This window comes from Heterodontus francisci, chromosome 22 (genome assembly GCF_036365525.1).
Source record: "Heterodontus francisci isolate sHetFra1 chromosome 22, sHetFra1.hap1, whole genome shotgun sequence".
Classification (NCBI taxonomy): Eukaryota; Metazoa; Chordata; class Chondrichthyes; order Heterodontiformes; family Heterodontidae; genus Heterodontus; species Heterodontus francisci.
Window position 1 is genome coordinate 77,079,188 of NC_090392.1, and position 26,833 is coordinate 77,106,020.

Sequence of the window (26,833 nt, forward strand, 5' to 3'; positions counted from 1 at the left end):
TACTGATACACATGTCAGTCAGTCGTAGCATTCATGCTCGAGTCAGAAGACTGTGGGTTTCAAGTCCCACTCCAGAGCCCATAATTCTAGGCTAACACTTCACAGCAGAACTGAGGAGTGTTGCTAAGTCAGAGGTGTCATCTTTTCAGATGAGGTGTCTGCCCTCTCAGGTGGGCATAAAAGATCCCATGGCACTATTCCATACAAGAGCACGTGAGTTCTGACCAATATTTATCCCTCAACCAACATAACTAAAACAGGTTATCTGGTCATACAAACTTACGAATTAGGAGCAGGAGTAGACCACTCGGTCCCTCGAGCCTGCTCCGCCATTCAATAAGTTCATGGCTGAACTGATTATTCCATATTTCCACCTACCCCCGATAACCTTTCACCCCCTTGCTCATCAAGAATCTATCTACCTCTGCCTTAAAGATATTCAAAGACTCTGCTTCCACCGCCTTTTGAGGAAGAGAGTTCCAAAAACTCTCAACCCTTTGAGAGAAAAAATTTCCTATCTCGGTCTTAAATGGGCTACTCCTTATTTTTTTTTTTTTTTTTAAAACAGTGACCCCTAGTTCTAGATTCTCCCACAAGGGGAAACATCCATTCCACATTCACCCTCTCAAGATCTTATATGTTTCAATCAAGTTGCCTCCTGCTCTTCTAAATTCCAGCAGATACAAGCCTAGCCTGTCCAATCTTTCCTCATAAGATAGCCTCCCATTCCAGGTATTAATCTAGTAAAGCTTCTCTGAACTGCTTCCAACAGCATTTACATCCTTCCTTAAATAAGGAGACCCGTCTCTCGAGACAAGGAGGCCAAAGAAGAAGACTGTACACAGTTCTCCAGATATCGTCTCACCAATGCGCTGTATAGCTGAAGCATAACCTCCCTACTTTTGTATTCAACTCCCCTCGCAATTTAGTTTAGTTTAGAGATACAGCACTGAAACAGGCCCTTCGGCCCACCGAGTCTGTGCCATCCATCAACCACCCATTTATACTAATCCTACACTAATTCCATATTTCCCTACCACCTACCTATACTAGGGGCAATTTATAATGGCCAATTAACCTATCAACCTGCAAGTCTTGGGCATGTGGGAGGAAACCGGAGCACCCGGAGGAAACCCACGCAGACACAGGGAGAACTTGCAAACTCCACACAGGCAGTACCCAGAATTGAACCCGGGTCACTGGAGTTGTGAGGCTGCGGTGCTAACCACTCCGCCACTGTGCCGCCCCAATAAACAATAGCTTTCCTAATTACGTGCTGTACCTGCATACTAACCTTTTGCGATTCATGCAATAGGACACCCAGACCCCTCTGCATCTCAGAGCTCTGCAATTACTCACCATTTAGATAATATGCTTATTTTTTATTCTTCCTGTTAAAATGGACAATTTCACAATTTTCCACTTTATACTCCATTTGCCAGATCTTTTCCCACTCACTTAACCTATTTATATCCCTTTGTAGCCTCTCGTCCTCTTCACAACTTAATTATCACATTGCTGTGTATGGAGCCTTGCTGCACACAAATTGGCTGCTGCGTGGTTTTAAAATGTTCATGGAATGTGAGCAGCATTGCAAGGCCAGCTTTTATTGCCCATCCCTAATTGCCCTTGAGATGGTGGTGATGAGCCACCTTCTTGAACCACAGCAGCCCACGAGGTGTAGGAATACCCACAGTGCTGTTCGGGAGGGAGTTCCAGAATTCTGACCCAGAGACAGTGAAGGAACCATGATATAGCTCTAAGACAGGATTGTGAGCAACTTGGAGGGGAACTTGTAGGTGATGGAGTTCCCATGAGTCTGCTGCCCCATTTCCTTCATGGTGTTGGAGGTCACAGGTTTGGAAATTACTCTCAAAGGAGCTTTGGCGAGTTGCTGCAATGCATCTTGTAGATGGTACACACTGCTGCCACTGTGCAACAGTAGTGGAGGGAGTGAAAGTGAATGTTTGTGGATGGAATGCTGATCAAGCAGGCTGCTCTGTCCTGGATGGTGTTGCGCTTCTTGAGTGTTGTTGGAGCTGCTCATTCAAGCAAGTTGGGAGTATTACATCACATTTCTGAATTGTGCTTCATAGATGGTGGACAGGTTTTGTGAGTCAGGTGGTGAGTTACTCAGTGCAGAATTCCCAGCCTCTGGTTTGTTCTTATAGCCACAGTATTTATGTGGCTGGTCCAGTTAAGTTTCTTGTCAATGGTGAACCCCCCCCCCCCACCACCACCACCGATGCTGATGGTAGGGGATTCAGTGATTGCAATCCCATTAAATGCCTAGGGGAAGTGGTTAGCCTCTTTCTTTTTGGAGATGGCCATTGCCTGGCACTTGTGAGGCGGAAATGTTACTTGCCACTTATCAGCCCAAGTCTGAATGTCATCCAGGTCTTACTGCATATGGGCATGGACTGCTTCATTATTTGAGGAGTTACAAATAGAACTGAACATTGCTTAATCACCAGCGAACATCCCTACTTCTGACCTTATGATAGAGGGAACCTCATTGATGAAGCAGCTGATGTGTTTGGACCTAGGACACTACCCTGAGGAACTCCTGCTCCGATGTCCTGGGGCTGAGATGATTGGCCTCAAACAACCACAACCATCTTCCCTTGTGCTAGGTATGACTCCAAACAGCAGAGAGTTTTCCCCAGATTCCCACTGACTTCAATTCTGCTAGGGTTCCTTAATGCCACCTTCAGTCTAATGCTGCCTTGATGTCAAGGGCAATCACTCTCACCTCACCTCTGGAATTCAGCCCTTTTGGCCATGTTTGAACTAAGGCTGTAATGAGATCTGGAGCAGAGTGGTCCTGGAGGAACCCAAATTGAGCATCAGTTAGCAGGTTATTGGTGACTAAGTGACATTTGATAGCACTGTCGACAACACCTTCCATCACTTTACTGGACAGTAAACCAATGGGGTGGTAACTGGCTTATTGGATTTGTCCCGCTTTTTGTGGACAGGACATACCTAGGCAATTTTACGCTTTGTTGGGAAGATGTCAGCGTTGTAGCTGTACTCGAATAGCTTGGCTTGGTGCATGGTTACTTCTGGAGTACGAGTCTTCAGTACTACAGCCCACATTGTCTCCCACATTAGAATAATGACTACACTTCAAAGCCACTTAATTCTCTGTAAAGTGATTTGGAACATTCTAAGGTCGTGAAAGTCATTATAGAAATGCAAGTCTTTTCCAATTTAAAAAATCTGGAATACTATTGTTATGTAAATACAGTAACATGCAATAAGAACCTCCTTTAAAGTATTCCCATATGTCAATCTCCTCCCAATAAAAACTGTCAATTAAACTCTATATTTAATCCCCCAACCATTGAGAAATGTTAACAACTTTCTAGAAGACAAGAACATAAAAACAGAAAAAGAGATAGGACAGTTTGCATTTTATAACGAATGATTAACTGGATTTACAAAAAAATCCAACGTTCTCCCCTCCTCCACGGAGGTACTTTTACAAGAGCACTCGGTTAACCTGAACACTTATTAGCAAGTTTCACTGCATAGTGGATCACGAGCAACAACTCTGGCTGATTTTCACTTTTTAAAGCCAAGGCACCAGTCCAGGAATTGAACCTAGCACCTGACTGGCCAGTCAGTACTGGCTCAGTGGGCAGTCACCAAGTGATCACTTCAGGGTTTTTTTTTTTAAAAAGGAGCGATGAAATGACTTACTCGTTAAGGAAGAAGCTCTGTGTTTGTAGCAAACAGGTCAGAATGACATTCAGATGTTCTTAACTGTGCTTACGGGATGTTGAAACATGACAAATCACATACAAACGCAGATTGTAGAATTCCACATCAGGAAAGTTTTAAACATCATCAGAGTGATTTTACACATTGATCACTTACAGTCAGGGTTGGAAGAAATATGTCAACATCAGAAGCACAACCTTTCCAAACTTAGCGTCTGCTTATTCGGGTTACACTCCAGATTTATACAATCACCTGTAGTACTTTTGAGCAAGCTACATTATTGCACCACAGAACGGTGCAACTAGGAACTGAAACCACGCTGCCGCATGAACTCAGAATAACGACGTGACAATGAAAGGCAGCAAAGTGAGGTCGGAAGAATCTGCTACAGTGCATACCATAAGTAAAGGAAGCAATATTCCAGTTATTCAAATCTGTATGTAAACATGGTGAAAGCTCAACCTCTCATCCTATGGGTCGGTAGCTCCAGCAGACAATATTATTATTTACTTCTATTTGTGAAGAAGCTAGAGTAGGCACAAGGTTCTGGTCCAACAACACCTTTTATTTCTACAGGGCTACTCGCATAAAGAAAAACATCTCAGAGCACTCTACAAGGAGGAAGAAAATTGTGGACATCAAGCAGGAAAGTATAGTTAAAGAGAAGGCTTTTCAGTGAAGGAAGTGGGAAGGCCACCAATCAAAGATTTCTAGAGATCTAATAACAAGGAATGAATCACAAGCTACCAAAGAAGTTAAAGTAATATCTAATAACAAAACACAGAATATAAATACGCTGCCCAATATTCAGATTTGTTTGCCATTTTGCAAGCCATTTCTGCGTATTTGGCCTATGTATCGAGTTTCAAGATTATGTGCTGCTTTTGGTAGTGTTGCAGACTCTTCGTGCAGGATTAAAGTTAACAGTTTTGCAGAAAGGTGATTCTATCCCTTCATTACATCAATAACTCCGGTATGGCAGACATTACACTAGTGCAAACAGAAACAGAGGATAATTCAAAGGTTACTGCATCAAAAACCGGTCTCACGCCAGAAATTCCTGTAATATCTATAAACTACAGGGTGTGAAGGGACAACTAGACCACCACTATATTGGTTATATAGTGTGTGCTAGCGCTGTGGGCAAGAGAACCATGGTAATGTACTTCCTAGATCTTTGTTCTATCAACTTATAACTAAGCTTTCTGGATTTAGGTAAGTGAGATATATCCCCATGGGGAAAGTGTACAATCCATATTGGGCAAACACAAACAGTACCGGTGGATAGCAATTATGCAGTAGCTTAAATTGGGCAGTCAAACAGAGTGATAGGTTTCCACATGTCAGACAACATGCTGACCAAGTCATTATTACTTTTGTTTTTATTGTTCACGGGATGTTGGCATGGCTGGCAAGGCCAGCATTTATTGCCCATCCCCAATTGCCTTTGAGAAAGGTGAGCAGCCTTCTTGAACTGCTGCACTCAACGTGATGAAGGTACTCCACGCAGTGCTGTCAGGTAGGGAGTTGCAAGATTTTGACCCAGTGACAATGAAGAATCAGCGATATAGTTCCAAGTCAGGATGGTGACTTGTCGGGGAACTTACAAGGCCAAGCACTGACAGTGTCAGAATGTTGAACCATAATGGTACCATAGATAGATAACCTGATACTGACCTCACCGCATGCGCATAGGCATTTTCAACAGAGCTGTTTGACGATCAGGAGCAGGTATATTTATGGACTTTTCTCCTTCCTAACCCTGGAGTATTGCTACTAACTGTAGCGCCCATACTGTTACCCATGATGGGATCAACCAACTTAGCAAAGAAAATGAGAAATCAGGATTTTTAACTTCGCCAGTGATTGCTTAAGCATCAATGACATGATATACTGCCATAATAGACATATCTTGAAGCCCATTACTGACCAAAAAAAAAAAATCTTAAATAAATTTCCCATCCGTGACAAACAAATCAAGCAGGAATGGGTCACAAATGTGTGATTGAAATAATCTCAGCCTCAGCCCACCCACTGCTGAGACTTTCCTGCGTGGCCTCAGTAGCTCCAAACTCGCCTGTTCCAATGGTCTCTTGGCTGGCCTGCCAAACTCCACCCTCCATAAACTTCAGCTCCTCCAAAACCTGCTGCCTCTATCCTATCCTGACCAAGCCCTGCTCACCCATCACTCCTGTTTATTGGCACAGAGATCAAAGTGCAACAGCCCTATTAGTATCCCAACTGAGACCAGTAAACTGAGCACAGATGAGGGAACTGAATTCAGAATGTGTCTGGTCTGCATGATTCAGTATTGCAAGGAACAGTATATATAGGTCTACTAAACCATGAGTAGAGTTAGCATCAGTATTTCTGAATTCTATGGGCAGGATATGTACCTATTAACCATTCCTAAACATGCTTTTGCTCCATATACCAATGAACATGGATTCACATTATGCTGATACATATGAAACACAACACCGCCGCATTCACCACCAATAGGTTGCATACCCTCTGGGATATCCTAAGAAACTTCAGGAAGTTGCTGTGAGCAACCAGGAGAAAAATTATAGAGGCATTAAAAAGAATTGTGATTTTCCCCCAATTTTCTTCAAACACTTTTATACATTAGTTACAAAAATATTGGAGATAGGAAAGAGGTTGTTTCACCAAGAGTCAAGAACTATCCAATCAGGTAACAACGTTAGACGTGAAGGGTGTCTAACAGATGGAGGGTGGGGATGGGGGCGATTGGAGGATAAAACTTCCCAGAACCGGTTCAGCCAGAGTTGACAACTCTCACCACCACAGCACCATACATCAAGTTAATATTTTCTGATTTCCCTGACAAAATTAGTGGGCAGGTGACTGCCACCCAATCTTTGTCCACCCAACACTCAGCAAGCAAACACAAAAACTGTGCCAGAAGGGCGAATGAAACTGAGCTCCTTCACCCCGCCTTTACGTCATTTTGCCCAGGAGAGAATAAAACATTTCCATTCTGCTTCCTCAACAAGATCAGACTGTGGCACCAGTGCCCTCACTCTGAGCCAGTGGCCTATAACATATTAGATCAATGATTTCCCATAGAGTATTTGAAGGAACAGTAGGAACAAGTTACAAGCCACTCAAAGTTTGCAATAAATCAAGAGCAGGCAACACGCAACAGGAGTACAGGATAAGAAGAATTGCTGGACAAAAAAAGACAAAGATTCATCTAGTTCACCTTCCACCATCCTGGTAGTCGCATTATGCAATAATGGAATTATTGACCAATCTTAGCAATCAATCTTTATCAATTATCAATGAGTCGATAACGGACTCAGACACACGCATGGAAATCCAGAGTGTTGGGGAACTTTGGTAGCCACAGAAAGCTAGTCTTCCATTTATATTGCACCTTTCATGACCTCAGGATGTCTCAAAGAGCTTTACAGCTAATGAAGTACTTTTGAAGCATAGTCACTGTCGTAATGTAGGAAACGTGACAGCTAATTTGCACACAGCAAGGTACCACTAACAGCAATGTGATAAGACCTTAGATAAGTCTGTTTTAATGATGGTGGTTGAGTAACAAATATTGGCCACAGAACATAGTGCCACAGGATCTTTTACATCCACCTGAGAGGGCATCCATAAGATGAAGGGGTAGTAGAGGCCGGAACCCTCACAACATTTCAACATTTAAGTAATATTTAGACGAGCACTTGAAATGCCATAACACACAAGGCCACGGGCCAAGTGCTGGAAAATGGGACTAGAATAGATAAGTGCTTGACGGCTGGTACGAACACAATGGGCCGAAGGGCCTGTTTCGTGCTGTATAACTATGACTCTATGACAACACCTCTGTCAATCCAGCACTGGACTGTCAGCCGAGACCTTGCGCTCAAATCTCTGGAGTGGGACTTGAATCCATAGCCTTCTGAATTACACAAGAATGCGATACACTGAGGTCCAAAATCACCTGCTGTCCCAAGCATGCTACTTACCATACATCATATCTCAAATTACTCCTATACTGTATCCTAAAATGTTATTTTCTGAAGTAAATCTATCTAATTTGTATCTGAAAAAATCAACACTAACTGCCATGACTCTATTTTCCAAGTGAGTCTGTTCTATAAATTGACCACTTGCTCAGTGAAATAATGTTTCCACAGATTAATTCTGAATTTACCCTCCTTTCAAGCTCCGCTTGTGTCCTCCGGTTCAACTACTCTGGAGAAGGTGAAACGGCTTATCATGGACTACATTATCTAGTCAGTGTAGAATCTGAAAAAGAGCAATCATATCACCTCTCAACCTTCTTTTTTCCAGTGAGAATGTGCTCATTTACATCATCACCCCTCACAATCCAACAACTGCCCACATCCCACCAATCGATGGGAAAACAGACATAATAATTCTGGTTCAACATTTACTGACTCACTGCAAACAAGGGCGATTAAACAAAGCAGGATTTTTTTTGGGGGGGGGGGGGGGGGAGGGGGAAGATGACTCTTTACAATGTAGTAAAAACCTAATTCATAGTAACGATGCCCACAAAGGTCTTCAAAAAACTTATCAGAAAGAACTGGCCTTAAAAATTTATAGGTTTTAATTCAGCCCATTAGCACAAATCCACGTCAAGCGGTCAGCCAGCTGCTCTCCTTTAGTCTGCAGGCATTAGGAGACAACCTCACAAAAAGGGGAGAGGGAAGGGTAATAAGACAGAGCGAGATCTTTGGACAAAATATAGATTTTACTCTCCATCTGATGCAAAAAGATTAGAAAAAGGAAGGAGGAGGAGAAAGAAGAAGCCTGGTGTCAGAGAAGCAGTGACTGGCTCAGAGAGAGAAATAAAGCTGCCTGGAAACCTGGGGCCTACACAACACACGTTAACAACCAGCACAGGGCAGAAAGAGGGGGAAAAAACTCTTTAAAAATTAAATTTTAAACCCAAATATTAAAATACTCAGAGTCAACAATCACAAGATTTTTTTTTTTTTTAAAAGGGCCAATTTCTCACCTCAGAAGGTTGGAAATGTGGGAACAACAACACGACCTAGAAAGAATAAATAATGAATACATTAAATAAGTTAAGTAAAGAATTGAATTTAAAGAGCAGGCCCAGGGATGGATGAATAAATCCCAGCCAGCTGGCTCGAGTTTTCCCCCGGTCACTGAGGGGAAAGCTGAAGGGAAATTGACTTTTATGGATGTTTATTTATATATTGTTTTAACTGTCTGGGTTGTTTAGGCTGCAGGGAAACGGCCCCCGCTCGAGGCCGCTCTTACCTGCGCTCGCTAGCGGCGGCAGCTCCCGGTTTCCAACCGTGCGGAGGCCCGGGCTCCCCGCCTGCCTCTGCCTGCGTGCCAACGTGCGCGCCCCCGGCTTGCGCCAGTACGTGCGCGCCCCGACCCCGCGTGTGTGCCGTGCCCGTGCCCGTGCCCCTCCCCCCCTCCGAAGCGGGCACCCTCTCCGCGCGCACGCGCTGGCGGAACTCACACCTCAACTTAAAGGGGCAAAGCAACAACAACAACACCAACCTGCATTGACATAATGCCTTCGAGGTGGTAAAAGGTCCCAAGCCACCTCACGGTGAGGGGGAGGGGGAGGGGGAGATGTCAACACGTGGAAAGGTAGAAAAATTTACGGCGCGGGAGGGGAGGCCATTCGGCCCCTCCTGTCTGTGCTGGCCGCAAAAGAGCTACCCAGCCGATCCCCATCTTCCAGCTCTTGCAGGTTATGGCACCTCAAGTGCACATCCATGCATTTTCTAAATGTGATGAGAGTTTCTGCCTCTACCATCCTTTCAGGCAGTGAGTTCCAGATCCCCATTATAAAACAAAATTTTACACCAAGCCACATAAGGAGATATTTGGACAGGTGACCAAAAGCTTGGTCAAAGAGGTAGGTTTGAAGGAGTGTTTTAAAAGAGGAAAACAAGATGGAGTGGTGTAGGGAGGATATTCCAGAGCTTGGAGCCTAGGCAGCTGAAGACACGGCCAACAATGGTGGAACGATTAAAATCAGGGATGCTCAAAAGGCCAGAATTAGAGGAGCACAGATATCTCACTGGGTAGCAGAGTGAAAGGTGACTACAGAAATAGGGAGGGGTGAGGCCATGGAGGGATTTGAAAACAAAGATCAAAACTTTAAAATCGAGGTGTTGCTTAACCAGGAGCTAGTGAAGGTCAGCGAGCAGAGGGGTAATGGGTGAATGGGATTTGGTGCGAGTTAGGACATGGGCAGCAGAGTATTGGATGACCTCAAGTTTATGGAGGGTAGAATGTGGGATGCCGGCTACAAGTACATTACAATAGTTTAAACTAATAGTTTAAACTAATTTAAAGAGGCATCACACACACACACACACACACAGAAACACACAGAGCTTGTATCAGATGTAGCTCAGTGGGCAGCATTCTTGGTTCTGAGTCAGAAGGTTGTGGGTTTAAGTTGCACTCCAAGAGTTGAGCACAAAAGTCTCAGCTGTCATTCAGTGTAGTACTGAGGGAGTGCTGCACTGTAGGAGGTGCTGTTTTTCAGATATGATGTTAAATGGAGGCCCTGTCTGCCCCTTCAGGTGGATGTAAAAGACCCCATGGTGTTCTTTTGAAGAAGAGCTGGGGAGTTCTCCCCAGTGTCTTGAATAATATTTATCCCTCAATCAACATCACAAAAAAGATTATCTGGTTATTATAACATTGCTGTTTGTGGGAGTTGCTGTGCGCTAATTGGTTCTGTGTTTCCTATGTTACAACAGTGACTACATTTCAAAAGTACCTAATTGGCTGTAAAGCAATTTGAGACATCCTGTGGTCATGACAGGTGCTTGATAAATGCAATTTCTTTCTTTCACTTCCCCTAACACATGCTGGTTCTCTGCAGAGTAATCCAGTCAGTCCTATTCCCCCACTCTATCCCTGTAGCCCTGAAAGTTTATTTCTCTCAAGTGCCCATCCAATTCCCTTTTGAAATCATTGATCATCTCTTCTTCCAGGACCCTTGCAGGCAAATTCCAGTCATTACCCATCGCTGTGTAAAAAAAGTTCTTCCTCACATCACCACCAACCCCTCCCCCCCCTCACCCACCCCCCTCCCCCCCCGATCTCTTTCCCAAAACCTTAGATCTGTGTCACCTAGTCCTTGTTCTATCAGCTAATGAGAACAGTTTTTCTTTGTCTACCTTATCTATACCTGTCATAATCTTGTACACCTCTATCAAATCTCCCCTCAACCTCATTTACTCCAACCTGACCTTATAACTAAAATCCCTCATCCCTGGAACCATTCTGGTCTTCACTATTGAGGATACAAATAACATCCCATTATTAGCTGTAAGTCAGGAAATGGAAGGGAGGGAGGAACTCAAGAAAATTACAATCACCAGGGAAGTGGTACTGAACAAATTGTTGGAGCTGCAGGCTGACAAGTCCCCGGGTCCTGATGGACTTCATCCTAGGATGTTAAAAGAAGCGGCTAGAGAGATAGTTTGATGCATTAGTTTTAATTTTCCAAAATTCCCTAGACTTGGAGAAGGTTCCTTTAGATTGGAAAATAGTGAATGTAACTCCTTTATTCAAAAAGGGAGACAGAAAGCAAGAAACTACAGGCCAGTTAGATTAACATCAGTCTTAGGGAAAATGTTAGAAGCTATTATTAGAGATGTTATAGCAGGGCATTTAGAAAAATTCAAGGTAATCAGGCAGAGTCAACATGGTTTTGTGAAAGGGAAATCGTGTTTAACCAGTTTATTGGAGTCCTTTGAGGGAGTTACATGTGCTGTGAATAAAGGGGATGTATTGTACTTAGATTTCCAGAAGGCATTTGATAAGCTGCCACATCAAAGGTTATTGCAGAAAATAAAAGCTCATGGTGTGGGGGTAACATATTGGCATGGATAGAAGATTGGCTAGCTAACAGGAAACAGAGAATAGGCATGTGGCTCAATTTCTGGTTGCCAAGATGTAACAAGTGGTGTGCCTTAGGGATCTGTGCTGCAGCCTCAACTTTTTACAGTTTATATAAATGACTTAGTTTAGTTTTAGTTTTAGTTTAGAGATACAGCACTGAAACAGGCCCTTTGGCCCACCGAGTCTGTGCCGACCATCAACCACCCATTTATACTAATCCTACACTAATTCCATATTCCCACCACACCTGTCCCTATATTTCCCTGCCACCTACCTATACTAGGGGCAATTTATAATGGCCAATTAACCTATCAACCTGCAAGTCTTTTGGCATGTGGGAGGAAACCGGAGCACCCGGAGGAAACCCACGCAGACACAGGGAGAATTTGCAAACTCCACACAGGCAGTGCCCAGAATTGAACCCGGGTCGCTGGAGCTGTGAGGCTGCAGTGCTAACCACTGCGCCACTGTGCCACACTGTGATGAAGGGACTGAAGGTATGGTTGCTAAATTTGCTGATGATACAAAAATAGGTAGGAAAGTAAGTTGTGAAGAGGTCATAAGGAGGCTACAAAGGGATTTAGAAAGGTTAAGTGAGTGAGCAAAGACCTGGCAAATGGAGTATAATGTGGGAAAGTGGGAAATTGCCCACTTTGGCAGGAAGGATAAAAAAGAAGCATATTATTTAAATGGTGAGAGATTGCAGAGCTTTGAGATGCAGAGGGATCTGGGTGTCCTAGTGCATGAATCGCAAAAGGTTAGTATGCAGATACAACATGTAATTAGGAAAGCTAATAGAATGTTATCATTTATCGCAAGGGAAATTGAATACAAAAGTAGGGAGGTTATGTCTCAGCTATACAGGGCATTAGTGAGACCACATTTGGAGTACTGTGTACAGTACTGGTCACCTTATTTAAGGAAGGATGTAAATGCATTGGAGGCAGTACAGAGGTTTACTGGACTAATACCTGGAATGAGTGGGTTGACTTATGAGGAAAGATTGGACAGGCTAGGCTTGTATCCACTGGAATTTAGAAGAGTAAGAGGCGATTTGATTGAAACATATAAGATCCTGAGGGGTCTTGACAGGGTGAATGTGGAAAGGATTTTCCCCTTGTGGGAGAATCTCGAACTAGGGAGTCACTGTTTAAAAATAAGGTGCCGCCCATTTAAGACAGAGATGAGGAGAAATGTTTTCTCTCAGAGGGTGGTGAGACTTTGGAATTCTTTTCCTCAAAAGGCAGTGGAAACAGAGTCTTTGAATATTTTAAAGGCAGAGGTAGATAGATTCTTGATAAGCAAGGGGGTGGAAGGTTATCGGGGGTAGGTGGAAATGTGGAGTAATCAGTTCCGCCATGAGCTTATTGAATGGCGGAGCAGGCTCGAGGGGCCGAGTGGCCGACTCCTGCTCCTAATTCGTAAGTTTGTATGTTTGTATGTAAATCTCCTCTGCACCCTCTCAAGGATCCTCACATCCTTCCTAAAGTGTTGTGACCAGAACTGGATGCCTAACTGTGGCCTAACCAGAGATTTATAAAGGTTCAACATAACTTTCCTGTTTTTGTACTCAATGCCTCTATTTATGAAGTCCAAGATCCCATATGCTGTACACCAAGGTCTAACTACACCCTCAATATGTCCTGCCACCTTCAAAGATCGATGCAGATACATCCCCAGGTCCTTATATCCCTGTACATTCTTTAGAACTGTGGCATTATGTATATATTGCCTCTCCCTAACCCTTCTGCCAAAATGCATCACTTCACACTTCATTCTACTCGAATCACACAGAATCACAGAATTGTTACAGTGCAGAAGGAGGCCATTCGGCCCATCGTGTCTGTACCAGCTCTCCGAATGAGCAAGTCACAGTGCCATTCCCCTGCCTTCTCCCTGTAACCCTGCACATTCTTCCTTTTCCTATAACAGTCTAATTCCCTTTTGGATGCTTCTCTTATTTGCTTTCTCACTTCTCCTCTGGACTTTCTCTATTCAGCCTGGTTCTCAATAGTATTTTCCATCTGACTTCTGTCATAAGCACACTTTTTCTTTTTTATCTTAATCTCTATCTCTTTTCTCATCCAGGGAGCTCTGGATTTGTTTACCCTACCTTTCCCTTTCGAGGGAACATACCTTGACTATGCCCAAACTATCTCTTCTTTGAAGGTAGCCCATTGTTCAGCTACCATTTTTCCTGCCAAGCTTTGACTCCAATTTCTTCGCCCCCAGCTCCATTCTTACCCCATTGAAATTGGCTTTCCCCCAGTTAATTATTCTTACTCTGAATTGTTCATTGTCCTACTAAATTCCATCTGCCAATTGTTTGCCCATTCTCCTAGCCTATCTATGTCCAGTCAATAAAGTCAGTTTGGGAAGGGAATTCTAGTGCTTAGGGCTTAGTTGTCTGAAAGCACAGCCGCCAGTGTTGGAGCAAAGGAATGGTGGGGGGTTATATGAGAGGCCAGAGTTGGAGGAATTCAGAGTTCTTGGAGGGTTGTAGGAGGTTACAGAGATAGGGAGGGACAAAGCCTTGGAGGAGTTTGAACATGAGTAAAGATTTTTAAAGTCAGGAGCCAATGTAGGTCAGCGAGCATGCTGGCAATGGGTTAACGGGACTTAGTGCGAGAAATCTGAATTAAAACTTGCAGTATCTCTGTCATGAGAAGGTCTGTATGAGGTTTCCTTAGTTCAGTGGCATAGTATATGGGTGACCGCTATATGTGAGTGGCTTAATGATAATGAGAGCTTGTCAGCTTATTCAATGTTAAAATCTGCCCTCAAATGATTTTTCCACGGATGTATCTCACTGACTACCTATCCCTCTTACACAGTCTTGTCCTGATCACCCTGGCAAAGAAGTACGCAATGTCCACAGGTACACTTGAGGCCTTCTGCAGAGACTGGAGTGTATTGCCATCCATACAGGGAATAATATTCTTACTTAACTTAATAATTTGGGTGTTTGTTCCTCTCCAAGAAGGGAGAACTTTTTTGTTTATTTTGTTATCACAAAAACATTAATTGGTCATTATCATATTGCTGTTTGTGGGAGCTTGCTGTGTGCAAATTGGCTGCTGTGTTTCATACATCACAACAGTGACGACATATCAAAAGTTTTTCTTTGGCTGTAAAGTGCTTTGAGATATCCATTGTTCGTGAAAAGTTCTATATAAATGCAAGCCTTTCTTTTCTTTTTTGCTGTCACCCGGGTAACCCAGTTTCTCCTTATTGCAGTTATTTAATTATTTTATTTTATTGTCGCATTCATATTGGCCTGGTCAAAGTACAGCCCATTGGCTGTGTAATGGAGAATCCACCTCGTGTGAATTCCTCTTGATTGAAAATGTAATTTCCAACAGATGTCGGGTGTTAGAAGATGTCTGAAAAGTTGTAAACATCAACGTGTTTTTGCCTGGGCTATCAACGTACTGTTGGCAGTGATGTGAGTCTGCTCAGATGCAGGTTGTTGAAGACAATCTTCATCAAAGCTTCATCAGTGCAGTACTGAAGGAGGACTGTATTATTGGACGGGGTATCTTTTGGATCAGACATTAAACCAAGGCCCCCATCTTCCCACTCAGATGTAATAGAAGACCCTGTATGATGATGAGCAAGAAGTTCTGCAGGTGTTGTGGCTAATATTCCTCCTTCAATTAACACCAGGAAAACCAGATCTTGAAAAGTAATCGTGAGGTACTTGGGAAGAGCGCGAAGATACTACATAAATACAAGTCATTTGCTTCTTTCTCGATCAGAGAAAATTTTGTTTATAAAGCAGAAACTTTTTTGTGATCTTCAGCCTTCCAGTTGTTTAGCTTCTCCATGTAAAAGGGCCAATTGGAGCTCCTAAGATTAATTTTTCTTTATTCATTCACGGGTTGTGGGCATTGCTCAAAATGCCGACATTTATGGCCCATCCCTAATCGCCCTTGAGAAGGTAATGGTGAGCTGCTTTCTTGAATTCGACGCAGTGGCTTGCTGGGCTATTTCTGAGGGCAGTTAAGTGTCAACCACATTGCTGTGGGACTGGAGTCACATATAGGCCAGACCAAGTAAGGACAATAGATTTCCTTCCCTAAAGGATATTGGTGAACCGGATAGGTTTTTATGGCAATTTTGTAGTTTCATGGTCACCATTACTGATATTAGCTTTTTATTCCAAATAATATTTAATTAATTGAATTTAATTTCTCCTGCTGCCATGGTGGGATTTGAATTCATGTCCATGGATTATTAGTTCAGCCATCTGAATTACTAGCCCAGTAACATAATCACTATGCTACCATATGAACAAAGCCCATTTCTCAGAGCTTGCTGAGAGAAGTTGTATTAATTATTGGCACTTTTGTTGCTTTTAAACTTATCCAGTTTGTGTAAAGTATAAGTTTGAGCATTGCACTGAATCACAAATATTTCAGCTTCTGTGTATTTTTTTATCTGTAAAAACATCTAGACAACAGATTTAGCCTGTGCAAATTGGTCAAATGGTGGTATATTTCTGCCTACTAAAGTGACAGCAGATTGCGGTGGACGTGCTACATATTCTCAAGCCTGCGATTTTCTGTGATTCAGGGTCAGTTGTTAGACCCGGGCTATGCTAACCCATATATAGATGAAGAATTGTTCAGTAGATAATTCTGCAAAGTGGCATCCAGCTGTAAAAAGAAATAAAAGGTGTTTGGGAAAAGTCTGAACTGGAGCATAGTTTCGTCTTCTAATTACTCAGTACAGTTCTCTAAAATAACTAAACCCTGTGTTCCAGCATTGGTAAATATTCCTCACCTAATTTTAACATACAAAGGAGCTGAGTCCAAAGTATTTTTTAAAACTTTCAACATTTTATTGAAATATTATAGAATTTCTTAGTGACAGGAATTCCCAAGGTGACAAGGCTTCAGGATCAGTTCTGCTGTCAATGGTCTGTCTTTCTTGTGACTTCACAGCTGGAATGGCATACCATCTTTTGTGAGTCATGTTTGTTGTGTGGTGCCTTTAACAAGCTTAGTGCAGTGTGTTAGTTTCACATGTGAATGTTTTGTCATTTCTGTTTTGTCGATGTCCAGTCAGTGACAGTGGGAGAGAGCAGGGCTGAGGAACCAGTTTGGATAGGTCTTGCACAAACTTGACGAGTGGAATGGTCTCCACCTGTGCTGCAAACCTCTATAATAATAAAAACACCAGGGACCAGCAACTCAACATTCCCCTCTCTCTCTTCTTGATAATGGTTTGTCAAATACTGGCCAGCATGATATTACAAAATGTAAATTGATTAATGTGTGTTGTTGAAATATTTAGAGCTTGCATTTGGAGTATCTGGTATTAAAAAGTCTGTTGGTGCACTTTTAAAATGATTCAAGACATATACACTGCTGCCGTTCCCCCGCATGGTAATTTGGACTGTGCTATCAGGAGCAATGCTGAACAGGCAGTAGGGATCTCCATCAGTGAGCAGAAATCAGAGGGCACCACACCATTGCTCACTCCCCAACAACCAGGCAAAGAGCAGAGTGATAGGAGCCCAAACACTGTTCTTTGAGATGCCGATTGGCACATTGCGTTCTCAACAATCATCATTCTGCAGGTGCACAAACACTCTTAAGAACCGCTCTGCAAATTTTTCATCGAGACCGTCTCTGGATAATTTTTTTTACAAAAAGAAAATAAAACCTCAAGTTTGTAGTGCGATGATCTGTGGTTCTTTTAAAGAGGGCACTTTGAAAATTTAAAGAAGCAAAATGATTTTCATCGCATGAACACAGGCTGTTCAGCATCATCGAGCATCCTTCCATTTAAATAATCCCAGGGATTAATAAAGTGCAGTGGGTTCTCCCATGTCTTTTCCAGTATCTCTGGCTGTCTTAGAATAGGAGAAGGCAGTGGCTTGAAATATTTTGATCAATACATGTAACTTCAGCACAATGAATTGCTATCCTCCAGCTTGGAGCCCTGACAGCAGAAATGAAAAGAAAAAATAATTTAGTGAGCAGAACGACAAGGAGGCAAAGCTGCAGTGCAGAGGGATTTTTTTAAACTGCAAAATGGGTACTGCATGGTATTTATAGCACAGAAATAGGCCATTTGGCCCCAACAGGTTAATGGTGTTAATGTACCACACGAGACTCCATCCACCCTTCTTCAGCTCATCCCATCAACACATCCTTCTATTCCTTTCCCCCTCATGTATTTATCAATTCCCTTAAATGCATCTATGCTACTGACCTGAAGAACTCTTTGTGGTGGCAAGTTCCACATTCTTACCACTCTCTAGGTAATTGTGTCCAGTTCTGGGCATCGCACTTTAGGAAAGATGTGAAGGCATTGGAGAGAGTACAGAAAAGATTCATGAGAATGGTTCCAGGGATGAGGAATTTCAGTTATGAAGATAGATTGGAGAAGTTAGGACTGTTTTCCTTGGAGAAGAGAAGGCTGAGAGGAGATTTGATAGAGGTATTCAAAATCATGAGGGGTCTGGACAGAGTAAATAGAGATAAAATGTTCCCACATGTGAAAGGATCGCGAACGAGAGGGCACATTTAAAGTAATGGGTAAGAGAAGCAAAAGCAAGATCAGGAAAAACTTTTTCACGCAGCGAGTGGTTAAGGTCTGGAATGCGGTGCCTGAGAACGTGGTGGAGGCAGGTTCAATTGAAGCATCCAAAAGGGAATTAGACTGTTATCCGAAAAGGAAGAATGCACAGGGTTACGGGGAGAAGACAGGGGAATGGCACTAAGTGAATTGCTCATTCGGAGAGCCGGTGCAGACAGAATGGGGCTGAATGGCCTCCTTCTGCGCTGTAACAATTCTTTGATTATGTGATTCTGTATAGAAATTTCTCCTGAATTCCATATTGAATTTATTAGTGACTATCTTATAACACGGTCCCTAGTTTTGGTCTCGCCTGCAAGTGGAAATAACTTCTCTACAATCTACCCTATCAAACGCTTTTATAATCCTCCATCAGGACACCCTTCAGTCTTCTCTTTTCTAGAGAAAAAGAGCCCTAGCTGAGTCAATCTTTCCTGATTGGTATAACCTCTCAGTTCTAGTACAGTTCTAGTAAATCTTTTTTTCACCTTCTCCAGTCCATCCATAGCCTTTTTATAACATGGAGACCACAACTGTTCACAGTACTCTAAGTGTGGTCTAACCAAGGTTCTATACAAGTTAACTTTTTGTTGCTGTAAACTTCGGTTTCAGTGCTCCTTGGGCAAGAAGGGAAAATATCAGGCAAGATTCCTCCTCTTGGTCACTGTCTAGTGAATCTACTGGAAAAGTGCACATGGTAATTGGGTAACCACAGGATGAGGCTCTCCACAGTCAGATAGCCCAATGAGATTCTTCTCAGGCTCATGGATGAAAAATGGCCCCTTGGGTAATGTCCTACAGGATGCTGGGATGAGAATGTTGTCTTCTGAGGAAAGATTGAGCAGAATGGGCCTATATTCTCTGGGATTTAGAAGAATGAGAAGTGATCTCGTTGAAACATATCAAATTCTCAGAGGGTAGATGCTGAGAAACTGTTTTCCCCCACTGAAGAATCTGGAACGAGGGGGCATAGTTTCAGGATAAGGGGTCGGCCATTTAGGACTGAGATGAGAAGAAATTTCTTCAGTCAGAGAGATTCAAATCTTTGGAATTCTCTACCCCAGAGGGCTTTGGATGCTCAGTTATTGGGTATGTTCAAGACTGAGATTTTCGCACACTAAAGGAGTCAAGGGATATGGGGGTAGGGCAGGGAAGTGAAGTTGAGATAGAAGATCAACCATGGTCTTATTGAATGGCAGAGTAGGCTCTAAGGGCCGTATGTCCTAAATAGGAGCAGGGGTAGACCATTCGGCCCCTCAAGCCTGCTCTGCCATTCAATATGATCATGGCTGGTCTTCTGCCTCAATTCCACTTTCCCACTCGCTCTCCATATCCCTTGATTCCCTGAGTGAGCAAAGATCTGTCTATCTCAGCCTTGAATATATTCAATGATGGAGCATCCACAACCCTCTGGGATAGAGAATTCCAAAGATTCACAACCCTTTGAATGAAGAAATTTCTCTTCATCTCAGTCCTAAATGATTGGTCCTGAGACTGTGCTCCCTCCCTGTGTTTTAGATTTCTCAGTCAGGGAAAACAACCTCTCAGAGTCTACCCTGTCCAGCCCCTTCAGAATCTTTTATGTTTCAGTGAGATCACCTCTCATTCTTTTAAACTCCAGACAATATAGACCCAATTTACTCAGCCTCTCATCATAGGACAACCCTCTCATTGCAGGAACCAATTTCAGGAACCTTTGCTGTACCACCTGCAAGGCAAGTATATCCTTCCTTAGATATGGAAACCAAACCTGCACACAATACTTCAAGTGTGGTCTCACCCAAAACCTGTACAAGTGTAGCAAGACTTTCTTATTCTTGTACTCCAATCCCCTTGCAATAAAGGCCAACCTAATTACTTGCTGTACCTGCATGCTAACTTTCTGTGTTCCTCGTACAAGTACATCCAAGTTCCAACATCAACATTTAGAAGTTTCACGCCTTTTAAAAAATATTCTGTTTTTCTGCTCTTTCTACTCCATCTGCCACCTTGTTGCCCACTCACTTAACCTGTCTATATCTCTTTGCGGCCTCCTCACAGTTTTCTTATTTCTTATACAATAGGTACAGGAAAGGAGGGGAGTGAAGAGGAGACAAAATAGACAAATAATTTCATGCTGATTAGTTTGTTTCCCCTCTTCTTGACACTTGATGCCTTGGACCTGGCAGCAAGGCAGGTTATGAATCTTTTTAAAAATTTGTTTGTGAGATGTGGGCATTGCTGGCGAGACCAGAATTTATTGCCCATCCCAAACTGCCCTTGAGCTGAGTGGTATTTAGGCCATTTCAGAGGGCAGTTAAGAGTCATCCACATTGCTGTTTAGGTCAGACCAGGTAAGGACGGGAATTTCCTTCCCTAAAGGACATTACTGAACCAGATGGGTTTTTACAACAATTGACAATGGTTTAATGGCCATCATTAGACTAGCTTTTTAATTTCAGATTTATTTATTTATTTAATTTAGAGATACAGCACTGAAATTCAGCCCACCGAGTCTGTGCCGACCATCAACCACCCATTTATACTAATCCTACACTAATCCCATATTCCTACCACATCCCCACCTGTCCCTATATTTCCCTACCACCTACCTACACTAGGGGCAATTTATAATGGCCAATTTACCTATCAACCTGCAAGTCTTTGGCTGTGGGAGGAAACCGGAGCACCCGGCGAAATCCCAAGCGGTCACAGGGAGAATTTGCAAACTCCGCACAGGCAGTACCCAGAATTGAACCCGGGTCGCTGGAGCTGTGAGGCTGCGGTGCTAACCACTGCGCCGCCCATTTCTATGAATTGAATTCAAGTTTCACCATTTGTAATGGTGGGATTCGAACCCATGTCCCCAGAGCATTAGCCTGGGCTCTGGAGTACTAGTCCAGTGACATTACCACTACACCAAAGCCTCTGTTAATGCTGCTCTGAGCTGTAAAGAAACGCTTGAGAGCAATATAGGAGTTGGTGATGACGGTAGGACTCTTTTCCCTTTCCTTAGAACCATAGAACCATAGAAAAAGTACAGCACAGAAGGAGGCCATTCAGCCCATTGTGTCCGCACCAGCCTAATAAACTAGCCTCCCAAACTAATCCCACCTTCCAGCACCTGGTCCATACCCTGCAGGTTACAGCACTTCAGCTACATGTCCAGGTACCTTTTAAATGAATTGAGGGTTTCTGCCTCCACCACCATTCCTGACAGTGAATTCCAGACACCCACCACCCTCTGGGTGAAAAAGATTCCCCTCATGTCCCCTCTAGTCCTTCTACCAATCACCTTAAATCTGTGTCCCCTGGTGACAGACCTCCCCGCCAGGGTGAACAGGTCCTTCCTGTCCACTCTGTCTAGGCCCCTCATAATTTTCTACACCTCAATTAAGTCACCCCTCAGCCTCCTCAGTTCCAGGGAAAACAACCCTAGCCTATCCAATCTTTCCTCATTGCTGTAATTTTCAAGTCCTGGCAACATTCTTGTAAATCTCCTCTGTACTCTCTCCAGAGCAACTATGTCCTTCCTGTAATGTGGTGACCAGAAATGTACGCAATACTCCAGCTATGGCCTAACCATCGTTTTATACAGTTCAAGCATTACATCCCTGCTTTTGTACTCTATACCTCGGCCAATACAGGAAAGCATTCCATATGCCTTCTTCACCACTCTATCTACCTGTCCTGCCACCTTCAGGGACCTGTGAACATGCACTCCAAGGTTTCTCACTTCCTCTATCCCTCTCAATATCCTCCCATTTATTGTGTATTCCCTCACTTTATTTGCCTTCCCCAAATGCATTACCTCACACTTCTCTGGATTGAATTCCATTTGCCACTTTTCCACCCACTCAACCAAACCCTTGATATCATTCTGGAGTCTACAGCTATCCTCTTCACTATTTCACATGACCAATTTTTGTGTCATCAGCAAATTGCCCAATCATGCCTCCTACATTTAAGTCCAAATCATTAATATATACCACAAACAGCAAGGGACCAAACACCGAGCCCTGTGTAACGCCACTGGAAACCGCTTTCCATTAGCAAAAACATCCGTCAACTACAACCCTTTGTTTCCTGTCCCTGAGCCAATTCTGGATCCAACCTGCCACATTCCCCTGTATCCCATGGGCTTTCATTTTTCTGACCAATCTGCCAAGCGGGACTTTTTGTCAAATGCCTTACTAAAATCCCTGTAAACCACATCCACTGCACTACCTTCCTCAATCCTCCTTGTTACTTCCTCAAAAAACTCAACTAAGTTAGTAAGGCATGACCTTCCCCTAAATCCATGCTGACTATCCCTGATTAATCTATGCCTTTCTAAGTGGTAGTTTATCCTATCCCTCAGAATAGATTCTAACAATTTACCCACCACCGGGTTCAGACTGACTGGCCTATAATTATTTGACCTATCCCTTGCACCCTTTTTAAACAATGGTACAATGTTCGCAGACCTCCAATCCTCTGGTACCTCGTCTGTATCTAGTCAGGATTTGAAGATGATCCTCAGCGCATCCGTTATTTCCTCCTTGGCTTCCTTCAACAAACTGGGATGCAATCCATCTGGTCCTGGTGATTTATCCACTTTCAGGGATGTCAGACCCTCAAGCACTTCCTCTCTCATTATGCTTATCTTATCTAATATTTCACACTCCTCCTCTTTAACTACAATGTCTGCATCAACCTTCTCCTTTGTGAAGACAGAGTTTTAAAAAAAACTCATGAAGAACCCTGCCCTCATCTTCTGCATCCACGCATAAGTTTCCCCGTACATCTCTGATAGACCCTACTCTTTCATTAGTTATCCTCTTGCTCTTAATGTACTGATAAAACATCTTTGGGTTTTCCTTGATTTTACCTGCCAATAATTTTTCATGTCCTCTCTTTGCTCTTCTAATTTCCTTTTTTATTTCATCCCTGCACTTTCTATACTCCTCTTTCTAAAGTATTAAGTATTTTGTGATCGTCATAAGCTTTTTTTTTGCTTTAACTTACCCTGTAAGCTTTTAGATAACCAGGGGGCTCTAGATTTGGCAGTACCGCCCTTAATCTTTGTGGGGGCATGCCTACACTGTGTCCATAATCTCTTCCTCTTGAATGCGTCCCACTGGTTTGCCACTGATTTCCCTTCAAGGAGCTGTATCCAGTCTACTTTCGCCAGGTCACCTCTCAGTTTCATAAAATTTGCCTTCCCCAATTTAGAACCTTTGCTCCTGCTTTATCTTTGTCCTTTTCCATGATTATGCTAAAACTGACTGTATTATGGTCACTATTTCCAAAATGGTCACCCACTGTTACTTCATCCACTTGCCCAGCTTCATTACTGAAGACTAAATCCAGAATTGCGCCCCCTCTCATTGGGCTTGTTACATGCTGGCTAAAAAAAGTTCTCTTGAACACAGTTCAAGAATTTTGTCCCTTCTTTGCCCTTCACACTGTTTGTATCCCAGTTGATATTAGGGTAGTTGAAATCCCCAACTATTATTGCCCTATTATTTTTGCATTCCGAAATCTGCCTACATATTTGTTCTTCTACTTCCCTCTCATTTGGGGGTCTATAGTACACTCCTAGTAGTGTGGCTGTCCCTTTTTTATTTCTGAGCTCCACCCATATGGCCTCATTTGATGATTCATTTAGCATATCATCCCTCCTCAAAGCTGTTATTGATTTCTTAACTAATAATTCTACACCGCCTCCTTTTTTATCTCCCTCTCTATCCCACCTCTAAACTCTATATCCAGGGATGTTGAGTTGCCATTCTTGCCTCTCTTTAAGCTAAGTTTCTGTTATAGCAAAGATATCGTGTTGCCATGTGTCTATCAGTGCCCTCAGCTCATCGGCTTTACCTCCTGGTAGAACAGTGTCCCATTCTCCAACACACAGCTCGGCATTTTCTTTTGGTGAATTGTTTTTGCTTATCAAGGTGAGGCTGTTGGATGGAACCTGTTGCATTCATGCTGGCAGCTTCACCATCAAGCTCTCTGAAGTTATAACTAGCTTGAGTTAGATACAGCATAAAACTCAGTACGCACAACCCAACTCTAGAGAACACCCACTGCAACAGTGTGACTTTTTCCACATCCCACAATATCCATTTCTTCACCCTCTCTTAATGAGACAGTGAACTTAATACTGAACAGGCTTGGGATACGAGCCCATATCACTGGGAGCTGGATTGAGACAAACTATTTCACATTGGTCCTTTGCAGCCAACAAAAGGAGAAGATTTCAATCCCACCAAAACTAATCTCTCTGTTTTACTGAAATGACTATAATCAGTGCAGCTTTGAATTTGCAATTGTTCCTACTCTTCCTCGTTATATCCCCATGGTATTCAAACCAAGATTCATTGCACCGTCTCCAACCCTAATGTACACTGCCACATGGCCTCAAACCCATGCAAGTCCTTACCTCGTGCAGTCTTCCTCTCCCCCGAAACATACAGGCTTTTGAAATCCAACCTTAGTGTCATCTAGACACTAATTCCTGACTTACAGAGTCTTTTTCAATCTTGCTCATGTCCTGCGCTACGGGCTTGAAGAACACAGGAACAGAAGTGGGCCATTCAGCCACCTCAGGTGTGTTCCACCACTCAGTTAGCTCATGGCTGACCTGTACCTCAAATCTATATCCCTCAATAGCCTCACACTCCAACAAAAATCTATTGATCTCAATCTTCAAAGCTCCAAGTGTCCCCCAAGATCCACAGCCTTTTGAGGGATGGGATTAGATTTCTCCTACTTTTTGTGTAAGAAAGTGCTTCCTGATTTCACTCCTAAATGTCCTGGTTCTAATTTTAATAATATACCCATTTGTTCTGGATTTCCCCACATGAGAAAATAATTTATCTCTAGCTAGCTTATCAAATCATTTTAATATTTTAAATCAATCAGATCACTGTTCAGTCTTCTATACTTACGGGAATGCAAGTCAAGTTGACGCGAGCTGTTCCCATCATTTAACCCTCTAAGCCCCGGGATCCTTCTAGTGAATCTGCACTGCACCCGCTCCTGGTTCTTCGCCTTGGCTTCTCAACAAAATAAAGCACTTGGTCTATCCGCACCACAGCTGAGATTAGGTCTTCATTTCAGGGAATCTCAAGCACCCTGCCTGATCTTAAGTACACCTTCGTCAGTACTGAGGGAGTGCTGCACTGTCAGACAGGTGAGATGCTAAACTCAGCCCTTTTTCCCTTTTAGCTGGATGTAAAAGATCGCACAGCATTATTTTGAAGAAGAGCAGGGAAGTTCTCCCTGGTGTCCTGACCAATATTTATTCACTGAAACAGATTTTCTGATGTAAATGGTCTTGTTGGAGTTACCTTGTTAACAAGATGAGCACTGTTGTCTTTTTCAGTGATTTTATTTGCCTTTTTCCTGATGTCAGTGCTGGAGACAATTCCCTTCTCGGTGTTTCCGGTTTCATCGTCTTCGCTGGCTGGCTCTCTGCTAATTGGGATGTCATTATCCTTACAGTGCCAATATTCCTTTTTATTCATGACAAGAAGAGTCACCTCTTGCTTGTTTTCTTTTATCTTCACAAGGACATCCTCATAACAGACCTTCTCTATGTTCGTTCCATTTACCTCAATCACCATGTCACCATCCCTGATTCCCGCTTTGTATCCGACATCTTCAGGGATAACCTGAAAGCAGCATCGCAGAGTGAGAAATCAACACAACAAGAGCTTGCATTTATATAGCACCTTTAAAGTAGTAAAATATCTCAAGGCGCTTTACAGGAGCAATTATCAAACAAAATTTTGACACCGAGCTACATAATGAGATATTAGGGCATGTGACCAATAGCTTGCTCAAGGAAGTAGACTTTATGGAATGTCTTAAAGGAGGAGAGAGAGGTAGAGAAGTGGAGAGGTTTAGGGAGGTAATTCCAAATCTTAAAGCCAAGGCAGCTGAAGGTATGGCCGCCAAAGGTGGGGCGAAAGATTCAGGGATACACAAGAGGTCTGAATTGGAAGAGTGCAGAGATCTCGGCTGTTCTGGGCTGGAGAAGGTTACAGAGATAGGGAGGGACGAGGCCATGGAGGGATTTGAAAATAAGGATGAGGATTTTAAGATCTAGGTATTGCTGGACCGGAAGTCAATGTAAGTCAGCAAGCAGCGGGGTGATAGGTGAATGGAACTTGGTGCGAGTTAGGATATGAGTAGCAGAGTTTTGGTCATTTCAATTCCTTCATTGTTACTGGGCCAAAATCCTGGTACTTTCTAATTAACAGGGAGCACCTTCACCACATTGACTGCAGCGGTTCAAGGCGGCGACTCACCACCATCTTCTCAAAGGGCAATTAGGGATGGGCAGTAAATGCTGGCCTTGCCAGCGATGCCCACATCCTGAATAAATTAAAAAGAATTCAGAAGCTGGCTTATTAATTTCTGTTGACAAGTGCCTTTGTAAATGTAGGACTCAACAACTGTTTTCACCAGTTGAAGTTAAAATTCCGCCCTTTTCACCTCCAGGAGGAGGACTAACCTCTTGGATATAAACTCCTGGCTCATCCGTGATGCTGTAAATTTGAAATCCATACCCTGAGGAGCCCTTCACCAAATGGCAAAGCCTGGGTTTGGGACCAGTTGCACGTTGAGTTGTAGGCCAGCATGGAGGAGG

At 43.1% G+C, this 26,833-nt stretch overlaps 1 protein-coding gene across 4 annotated transcripts in view; it reads right to left on the reverse strand.

The window, feature by feature from the left end:
• Positions 1-25,551, reverse strand: part of ube4a (ubiquitination factor E4A (UFD2 homolog, yeast)) — a 76,110-nt gene extending 50,559 nt beyond the window's left edge. The window contains exons 1-2 of one of the 4 annotated variants that reach the window (XM_068054103.1): positions 9,007-9,109; positions 8,738-8,773 (exon numbers count right to left, since the gene is read on the reverse strand). The gene's annotated coding sequence lies outside the window, so the exon portion shown is untranslated. Of the gene's footprint in view, positions 1-7,906; positions 7,929-8,737; positions 8,774-9,006; positions 9,113-25,529 lie in introns of those variants that run through there. The other 3 variants (XM_068054105.1, XM_068054104.1, XM_068054106.1) reach the window with 3 other exon arrangements.
• Between the last annotated feature and the right edge of the window lie 1,282 nt (positions 25,552-26,833).